The following is a 10,918-nucleotide window of genomic DNA, read 5'->3' as shown; positions in this document are numbered from 1 at the left end:
CCTAACTTGAATAATCTTAAGCCTTCATATCATATGTGTATATGATAATCAATCCAAAACAAGCTAGAGTAAATCTTTAAAGAGTCAGCTCTTGAATTTATACGCTCTCAAGTTTATTAAATCAATGGAAGAACTCAGCGTTACTGAGCTTACGAATTCCATCTGATTTAAAGGATTTGGTGCAATGCGTACACTGAATGGACCAAACAACAAAAAGGATAGGAGGTGAGTTCTGTTATTTGAAGACGTATTTAAAGAACTTGTGCAGGGAAATTTTAGAAGAAACCTTGAAGTTTAACTACATTGATCACGAGGCTAATGGAGCTGCTCATGAACATAGACAAAGATTTTGTGTACAAATTTTATAAACTGCTTTCTGTTATTTACAAATTTCCAAACGGCATATCCCAAAAAGTACATGAATTCCAATAGTAATGCATTCATGATGCTGAGCATGTAAAGCCCAAAGCAAAGGAGTAGTCCATCTTGGTCCAAGGCCTTAGTTATCACTTTTTTCCCTTTAATTATTGAGCTATTCACAATGGCCTTCCTAAACTATAATATTGACCAATGTTAACACACACACACACAGAGGAGAAGGTTTTTAAAAAAAAACTTATAGTAGTATCCAAAATGACTTAACTCTTGAATATACAACATAAGTTTTAAACCTCTTTTACTCACACTCATTTTTCAATGTGGGATTAACCCACTATTTTTTCTTTTGAGAATACTAAATATTTTAACACACATATGAGGAAAGGAGAGAAGGTTTTTTTAAAGAAACTTATAAGGGTGTATATCTAAAAGGTCTAACTTAAATGTGACATTTTTACACCCACATAACCCAAGTTGCCCAGACGCTAGTTGAGCACACTTTACTGTCAAGGTTCAATCAAGAATATCAAAACTAACTCTCTCTCTCTCTCTCTCTCTCTCTCTGTGGAAAAACAAAAAACAAAAAATTGAGTAGTGATGTGCACCAACTTAGGTGAGGTGTGGTACCATGTTATATGGTCCATGATTAAAATTACAGTGTGGCTAATTTACGTTTGTCACGTTAAGTTTCATTCCCTTTTTTTTTTTTTTGAGAAAAAGTTTCATTCCTATTTAGATAGCAAGGACAACAATGAAATCAATCAAAAAAAAATAGGAAGATTAACTTATTACGATTAAATGTAATGGATGACATTGAAATCAACTCAACGTTGCAGGAAGAGAACCATATTAGGCATGTGCCACAAGCCTACAACATGTTTATGGAGGTGTCTTTTGGTTTTTGCTGCAAGCATTGGCTCTTGTACCCATTTGGGAACCGCAAAATTTTAAAATTAGCTTATTTTATTTTATTAGAGAATATTAACTTATGGCATTTTTTTTTGGATAATAGTTTTTTGACGTAAATACATTTTTAGTCCCTACATTTTGCATTTTTTATTTATTTTGGTCCCTACATTTTCATTTCACCACTTTTAGTCCCAAAATCAATTAACGCATTCCATTTTGATCTTTACCATTATTCACTTAACAGAAATTGCTAATGTGGCAAATGGAGTATACTATTGGCACATTAAATACTGCCGTGGCCAATAAAACAATATTAAAAATGCCACATCAGCATAAAATAATGATTAAAAAAGACACAGAAGCATCCACATCAACTTTTGATTTTGAAAATTAATTTATCTATTTTAATAAAATGAAAAAAACAAAATAAAAACCTAAAATACATGAATTTAGATCTGCCATCCTCTTCATCATAAAGACAGAAGAGCACAAACCCAGAAAAAACATAAGAACACAAGAAAATCAAACCCAAAAAAATAAAAAATGAATATTGTACAAACAAAATCAATCCATTTATGTATATATACATAAACCAAATTATCCAAAACAAAATCAATCCACATATACCAACACAAACCCAGCTCAACCATACTAACACAAAGCAAAATTAAAATTAAAATAAGAACACAAACCTAGATTAAACATAAGAACACAAACTTAGATTTTCTAGGATTTTCTTACCCTTTCTTGTCAACCAAACACAAACACAAACTAATCTCCAACAAGAACACCAAAACATCTCAAACTTAGCAATCAACGATCAACAAACCCACCCCACAACCCACTCCAACAACAAACCCACCCTTCAACCCACCACCGGACCCAACCAACCATTGCTTTACAACCATCGACCACCACCACCGATTTTTGTTTCACAACTACCACCACACCAATCTCAACCTCTCTCTAAACCCAGATCAAAACTATGGAAGGTTGTGGAGAGGGGAGGAAACAAGGAGGGGCGAGCAAAAAAGGGAATCGGGGAGGGAGAGACACCGATCTGAGACAGAGAGACCCACCGAGAGAGAAAGACATCGATCTGAGCCAGAGAGAGAGAGAGCAAAGCACCGATTTGAGCGAGGAGCTTGAGGCATTTGGGTTTGGGTTTAAGCAAAATCAAGAGATCAAGAGAATGAGTCAATCAGAGAAAGAAAAAAAAGCACCACAACCAGTTGTGGTGGTGGCGGTGGCGATGAGCAAGGAGGTAGAGCTCAAAACTTTTGGCCATGAATGTGTTTTGGAAGAGAGAGATCTCTGTTTTTTGGAAGAGAGAGAAAAAAAGCTTTAAGATTTGGAAGAGAGAGGAAGCTTGGAGAATGTACTAGAAGGGTTGGGGGAACCAGTTTTTGATAAGGAAGTTTTGGGTTGAAGTTTTTTCTAGGTTTGTGTTCATGTGATTGAATATTTTGGTTTTGTGTTCTTTCTTGTTCATGTTTAAGACGAGACCAGATTTGAATTCATGTGTATTTTAGGTTCTAATTTTGTTTTCTTCATATTTTATTTTGTTAAAATAAATAAATTAATTTTCAAAATCAAAAGTTGATGTGGATGCTTATGTGTCTTTTTTAATCATTATTTTTATGCTGACATGGCATTTTTAATATTATTTTGTTAGCCACGTTAGCATTTAATGTGCCAACAGTGCACTCCGTTTGCCACATCAGCAATTTCTGTTAAGTGAGTAACGGTAAGGACTAATATGGAACGCGTTAATTAATTTAGGGCTAAAAGTGGTGAAATGAAAATGTAGGGACCAAAATAGAAAAAATGCAAAATATAGAAACTAAAAGTGCATTTATACTTAGTTTTTTATCACCAGATCAAGACACCAATTAGTTTTTGAAGTAGGCGGAGATTAAACTCCAGATCTCTTATTTAACTACTAGATATTTAACCAGTTGAACTAACTAAAACCCACTAAAAAAATTAAGTTTTTTAAAACCTCACTTTTTAAATATATAATATTTGTATTATATTTCCATTTTTTTTAAGTAATTAAGTTGTGTCAAAAGAATACCAAACTTAATGGTCGATATCTTTTCTTGCCCCAACATTTTATTGGGTGCTCTACTTCTCATTGCATTGTCCCAAACTTTGTTGGCAAAAGGGTGACAATTTTTTTTTTTTAAAAGTAATTAAGTTGTGTCAAAAGGCTACCAAACTTAATGGTCGATATCTTTTCTTGCCCCAACATTTTATTGGGTGCTCTACTTCTCATTGCATTGTCCCGAACTTTGTTGGCAAAAGGGTGACAAATTGGCTTTTCAACTTTTCAAGGGTTTTTTCCTTGACCAATAGGATCTAATCATTTTTTATTTTATATGGTTGGTATTTTATTGAAAATGTTAAAGTTATCATTAATTTCATTATAAAAAAACATACAAATTGACATGATAAATCAATGTGATTGGCTCCATGTCAATAAAATAGTGAATATTATTCTTAAAAAAAATGAATATAAGTTTAGTTATTTTTATTTCACATTTAAAATTTGACACATTAATTTATAAGATTAATATATAAAATTTAAAATAACTCTAGTATTTCTCATCAAATCACCTATATCCTGGTCTTTCACAACGTATGTAGTTTTGCTCTCACATGTCATTGTGGTGGAACTAAGAAGTTTCTCTGTGCTCAAAAGTTGGATTTCTCTCTAATTTCTCTTGCACAGTAGAATTAGGTGTCCCTTCTTCGAAGGTGCTTTAGTATCCTTGGAGTACACTGTTATTCCTCGGCTTGTTTGCTTATTTTTGGGGATTTGGGAAACAGTTTGAAGGAGTGTGAGGATGGATGACTTGGCTCAATCGTGGAATCGGCCTACTCTTTCAGATAGATAAGGGCCATGTTGTTGTTTGCTTGATGATGATAGAGCTGTTGATTTCTCCATTGCTGCAAAGTTTTTAACTAAGTGTGCCATCAATATGGAGGTTATAGCCAAGACTTTTACCCCACTATGGAGAGCTAGAAATGGCTTCAAGATTCAGAATTTTGGAGACCAAAAAATTCTTTTCACCTTTGACAATAGGGAGGATGTGGATTGGATCTTGGGAGGCGAACCATGGAGTTTTGACAAACACTTGGTGGTAATGAGTCGATATGAGAATGAGTCTCCGTTGCAAGATATAAAATTTGATAGGACAACGCTATGGGTTCAGGTTCATGGAATTCCAATTAAATACATGACAATTGAGGCGGCGAAGAAAATTTGTAGTGTCGTGGGGGAGGTCTTCACGCCAACTGATCCAAAACTCTATGATGGTGGTCACTTCATATGTGTTCAGGTATCTATTGATTTGTCCTTGCCTCTGTGCCGTGGAAGATTAATCTCTGTAGGGGAAGGAAAGCAGGTGTGGATCTCTTTTAAGTATGAGCGGTTGCTAAATCTGTGTTACTGGTGTGGTCGGCTTACTCACAATGACAGAGATTGTGAGCTTTGGTTTGACAGCGAAGGCACACTTACACCATAACAATGTGAGTTTGGACCCAACTTGAGAGCACTCCCATTCGTTGCGGCAAGGAAGAGTGTGATCAAGGTCCCTGGGTTCGATGCTGCAAAGAAGAAGATGAGCTCAAGCACCTCGATAGACCGCAATCCATGCCGAAAATCTAATTTTGGGAAAGGAAAAGCACCAGAGCAGTCACAAAATGTAACGGCTAGCAGTGATGCCGAAAATATTTCCCCATTAATGCGTAATGATTTTGGTGGAGTAATTAGGGAGGAAACGGTATTCCCAAATCAATCAGATGCGATCATTATTGAGGAAATAAAGTCTCCTACTAAAACCAAAATTGAATTGAAAGTCAATAATGAAGAGATAAGTTTGGCTAAGGAGTTTGGTGTGGCTAAGTTTGTTGGAAATAGGAAGGAGGATTTGAGTTTAAAAGCCAAAGTTAATGAGGAAATAACAGTGGAATTAAACAAAATTAATGAGACTGTATTTGATTTGGAAATAACAGTGGAATTAAACAAAATTAATGAGACCGTATCTGATTTGGAAGCAAATAATGAGGAAGTTTGTTTGGCTAAGGAGTTTAGGGTGGCTACACTTCTGGGGGTGGCCAAGAGAGCAACAAAAAACCCTACCTCGTGATAATCAAAGTGATTTATCTCAACTTAAAAAATCACTTGACTTCCTAGAAGCTAAATCTCTCCATTCAGAACCTAATCATGTAGCTTCTACCTAGATACGCAAAGAAAGAAAAACAAAGGGCAACACGACAGGGACTTATCAACCTCCTGTAAAAAAGAGAGTTACAAGAATAGAGGTAGACCTACCTGCAGTGTCAGCAAAAAGATTCCAGGCTGACCCCAGGAACGAAAAATCACATTCAGTAGTGTTAAGAGCTGTTGTTCAGCCTCGCCAATAGCAATGAGTTGTTTAGTGTGGAACTGTTGCGGGCTTGGGAACCTGCATACAAGGAGGGAGCTCGTTGAAATCATATGGGCAAAAGATCCCGATGTGGTGTTTTTAGTCAAGACACTTACAGATGATGCAAGGCTAGAGTTTGTTCAAAGTAGGTGGGCTGATCATGGAATATGGAATTTCAGGTCTGAGGTGGAATTTATGGATGTCAAGGAGCTGTTGTCTTGGATGATTGTAGAAGGGAGGTCACTAAAACTGTTTGCATACACAGCTTGGATGGTGTGGAATCAAAGAAATAAAACCCAATTGCACTTACAAGCTGTTTCGCTTCATCAAGTGGCAAAACGTGCAAAGGAAGTGTTGGCACAGTACCAAGAGAATTTACAGGTCCTAAATGTCTAGGTAATAACCAACGGCAGTGGAGGGACGAGGTGGAGATGCCCGCCAACTGGGTTGGTGAAAATAAATTTTGATGGTGCGGTTTTTGGTGCATCTAATATGTCCAGTATTAGAATGGTTATACGGGATAGAAATGGGGCTGTTTTGGCTTCTTGCTCACAAAAAATCCCTCAAGCATACAAGACTGAAGAGATTGAAGCGCTGGTAGCCCTCAAGGCATTGTCTTTTGTGTTTGAGTTGGGATTTCGAAGTGTTATCCTTGAAGGTGATTCTCTTGGACTGATTCAAACTTTGAAGTCAGAGGAGTGTAGCTTATCACCAACGGGTCTACTGATTGAAGATGTGAAAGTGTTTGCTAACAATTTTGTAAGATTGTTGTATTCTCACATTAAGAGAAATGGCAATAGGGTTGCTCATAGTCTGGCTAAAAATGCATTATGCATACCAGATTTTCAAGTATGGAAGCTAGGTTGGTGAAAATAAATTTTGATGGTGCGGTTTTTGGTGCATCTAATATGTCTGGTATTAGAGTGGTTATAAGGGATAGTAATGGGGCTGTTTTGGCTTCTTGCTCACAAAAAATCCCTCAAGCATACAAGGTTGAAGAGATTAAGGCGCTGGCAGCCCTCAAGGCATTGTCTTTTGCATTGGAGTTGGGATTTCAAAGTGCTATCCTTGAACGTGATTCTCTTGGACTGATTCAAGCTTTGAAGTCAGAGGAGTGTAGCTTATCACCAACGGGTTTACTGATTGAAGATGTGAAAGTGTTTGCTAACAATTTTGTAAGATTGTTGTATTCTGACATTAAGAGAAATGACAATAGGGTTGCTCATAGTCTAGCTAAAAATGCATTATGCATACCAGATTTTCAAGTACGGATGAAAGATATCCCATCACATTTTGTTTCGATTTTACAATTGGATACAGTCCATCAGTTTCCTTCTCTCTCAAAAAAAAAAAAAAAAAAAACTATATCCTTACTCTTCATGGTAACAATAACTCTTTCGACACTTGCATGCTGCATCACCTATATGGCTATATCTCCCTTCGCCACTTGTTATAATGGGAAAAAAAATCATTTTCTCAAAATTCATATAAAAATGAAAGTGATGCAGTAAATAATAATTATTACTTTAAGGGAATCCCACGTACAAAGGGATCCATTGTTTTAAGAAATGTTAAAACTTTTAATTTCTCTACATTTTCTTTCTTGACATGAACCAAGTCAATGGGAAACAACAAGGAAAATGAGGATTTTTCAAATTGATTTTCAGATTGCCCCATTAAAACAAAAATTTAGTATTGATAATTTGAAAAGTTAGTGTCAGTTTGGCAAAGATTATTTTTGTTAACTTATTTTACTATTTAGCTTATTTTTGTTACTATTCATGGGTCTTACTGCACTTTTTGGTACTGTTCATGGACTCCACGGTACTATTTCAGTTAACTTTTATCTTTATTTACGATACTTTTAGTAAAAAAATTTCAGTTTCAAAAAAATAAGTAGATCTTAAACGAACCCTAATCAGCTCAAGGAAAGTTGGAAAAGCTATCATCTATCAAATATTTAAATGCATATTTGGGTAGCTAACATAGCGTGCGTTTGGCTCCAAATTAAAAAGTCAGCTTATTTTATTATTCAACTTATTTTTGTTACTATTCATGGGCCCCACTGCACTTTTTGATATTATTCATGGGTCCTATTGTACTATTTCAGTTAACTTTTATTTTTATTTATAGTACTTTCAGCACAAAATTTCTAATTTTAGCGGATCTCAAACATACTCATAGTCAAAAGGAAATTGTAAGATTGACAACTATTAGGGTTCAATTTCTATCCTAAACAATTCGAGAACTATAGCAATAGGTTATGGTATGCTTTGCAAATATCTTAGTTTATGCAATGAAAAATATTTTATGGTTACTATTTAATTTTTTACTTGTGCACGTTGAACCTTGTAGTATGCATGCGGACTTTAACTATGGCAGCCAGATCAGTATCTATTAGTTCATTAATTGGGAACGAATTATCTAGTGGAAACTAGAAACTAGAAAGGGAAAGGTACATATATATAGATCTCGTGTAATAAGGCATGCGATGTGATGTGTAGCAGGTTCTCTGTTTCGCGTGAAACATGACCCAAGCATGATGCAAGATGCTTGAGAGGTTGCCACACACAGATGACGGAATCAGGATTTGAACATAGGTGAAGCATGAACCAAAAAAATTTGACATGTTCTATTAAAAAAAAAAAAAATCATAGTAGACAAAATAATTACACTTTATTCCTATAAATATTTAATTCAAGAAAAAAATAATATGAAAAAAAAGTTGAAAATTACAATATGATATTTTAACATTTTCGAAGAAGAAGTATAAAAAAAGAAGACTTTGGATTTTCAGATTTTGGGTAATTGGAATTAATATGTTGATTTTATCACGTTGACCAACTTACCAATATGATAAACCCATACTTTTGGATACAACTGAAAATCACACTAATGAAGTTTCCAAAACTTTGTTTAAGGATTTTAAAAAATTGGAATATTAATATTAAGAGTTGGCAATGTTACATCATCAATATTGGCTTCTAAAAGAATTTTGCAAATTGTAATTGACTTTTCCATAATTTATAAATCAATTAAAAAGTCATATAGATTATTGTCACCCCCGTAAGGGAATATTTTTTTTCTATGAGATTTTTTGGTTATGAATTATTGAATTAAGATATTAGTGATTTGTGGATTTTTTGTTGTATTGTATTTGGACTATGGAGGGACCACAGGCCCAAAGAAAGGGTTAGGTGATCAGTTTCTTTTGGACTATTTGGACCAATCTAAAAATTTAAAGGGGGCCAACTATAAAACCAATATACTACTTAATTTTTTCAAAGAAATGGTTTTTTTTTGGGGGGGGGGGGGGGGGGGGGGGAGTCCTTGCACACACAATTAAGAAAAACATAATGAAGTAAACATTAGCTCAAAATTTATGAGCATTGCGATTTACATGCCATGTTCCATAATAATTGTAGTACTATGTACTTCCATATTCCTAAAATTGACATTAGCACCCAAATACTTGGGTGGAGGATGGACCCAAGATTTCAAGTAAGGGGCCGAAGTATAAGGAAAAAAAAAAATGTTATATCTGCAACATTTTCATAACAAATTTTAAATGATTAGTTGTTACTATTTCTAATTTGAACTCACCACTAAAATTGCATTTTTACCTACCAAAAACAACCACTAACAACCTACCACTTAATATTTATTATGAAAATATAGTGAAAATAATATGAACATATAGCATTTCTAAAAATATAAATATTAACAAATAAGCATCCATATGTTTTGGGCTGATGATTTACATGAGTTTGGGTTGGACTAGAATGGGTTGAGCTGATGATTTTAGAGGGGAGAGGGGTTAAGCTACATAGAAGAGGGGTCTAAATATAAAATTTTAATTTTTAACTGAAAATATACTTATTATATATATTTTTCATAAGCCCAGGGGCCTAGGCCCCTTTGGGCCCCCTCTTAGGTCTGCCTTTACTTGGGTTTTTTGGGGGGGGGGGGTGTTATTGGTCTGCGATGTGATGTAAACTTAGAGTTCTTAAGTTCAATCCACCATGCTATTGGCCAATTAGATTTTCAATGTGTCTCATGAACAAGGAGTGGAATAAAATGACGTTAGCTTTTCTTGATATAAAATTATTATTAAGAATTTACTTGATATTACTAATAGTTCTAACATTTTCTTGATATAAAAGGAGTGGAATAAAAGCTAATTGGCCATTTTCTTGATATAAAAATTAAGAATTTAATAGAATAGGAAAAAATATAGAAGCATATTATTGTTACATTTCAAAAGTTATAAAAAAAAAATATCTCAATTTTTTTTTTTTTTTGGTAATAATTTATTTTCTACATACCAAATTTTGTATAAATATTCAAGCATGGAAGTGTAGGGAAGAAAGGGCTAGATAAAGGTATTGAGCCATGGGTCGTGCCCGAAGATGTCAAATAATCTAAGGACAGATAAATACTAGCGAAGGCATACAAATTAATGGGCTGTGGAAGAAGTCTGGTCACAGGGAGCAGGAGATGTTGTCCGAGAAGAATATACCTCCTTGGCTAAGCAGAGTAGAGGTCAAAGGTCTGACCATCCATCAAGAATAGGGCAACATGCAATCATTCTTGGAAGGATAAACACTAGAGAGGGATGAGACGAAAGAGAGTTGGTAAATATCTGAGAAAAAAGCTGCTACCACCGCATTGAATACTCTGCATCTAACCCCTTGACCGCATTAATGTGGAAGTGATACCTGAACAGTAACTTTCAGGTTTACAGCTACCCCCAAAGATTTCAGGAAAGTGCTAATGGGACAAGTATCAAGGAGATTAGCAATCTGACCTACACGTGGAGGGCTGAAATGAAAGAAAGGAAGGAAATATAAAAGAGAAGAACCCCATTACGAAGGGATCAACATAAATTCTAGGAAGAAATCACTGTATACTCAAGAACTGTAATTTTGTATAAGTTTAAGAGAAATATATAAGAACAAACTATCCTCGGACTTGATCGAGAAGAACCTTTCTTGCTCAGAACTATTTATTTTATTCTTTCCAGTAATAACTAACGTACTGTGATCACTGTTCACCTAACTCATTGAAAGTTCATTTTCAAGCCCACTTTCTAACAGATTTATTGTTTTGGGCTCTTTTGGCCATTAATCATCCATTTGGGTTTTGGGAGCAAATCATGTCCTTACAAAAAGTATAACATAAGAAACTCCATATATTAT

The sequence above is a fragment of the Quercus lobata genome, chromosome 5 (genome assembly GCF_001633185.2).
Source record: "Quercus lobata isolate SW786 chromosome 5, ValleyOak3.0 Primary Assembly, whole genome shotgun sequence".
NCBI classification, from domain to species: domain Eukaryota; kingdom Viridiplantae; phylum Streptophyta; class Magnoliopsida; order Fagales; family Fagaceae; genus Quercus; species Quercus lobata.
Note: the sequence above shows the minus strand (reverse complement) of the source record.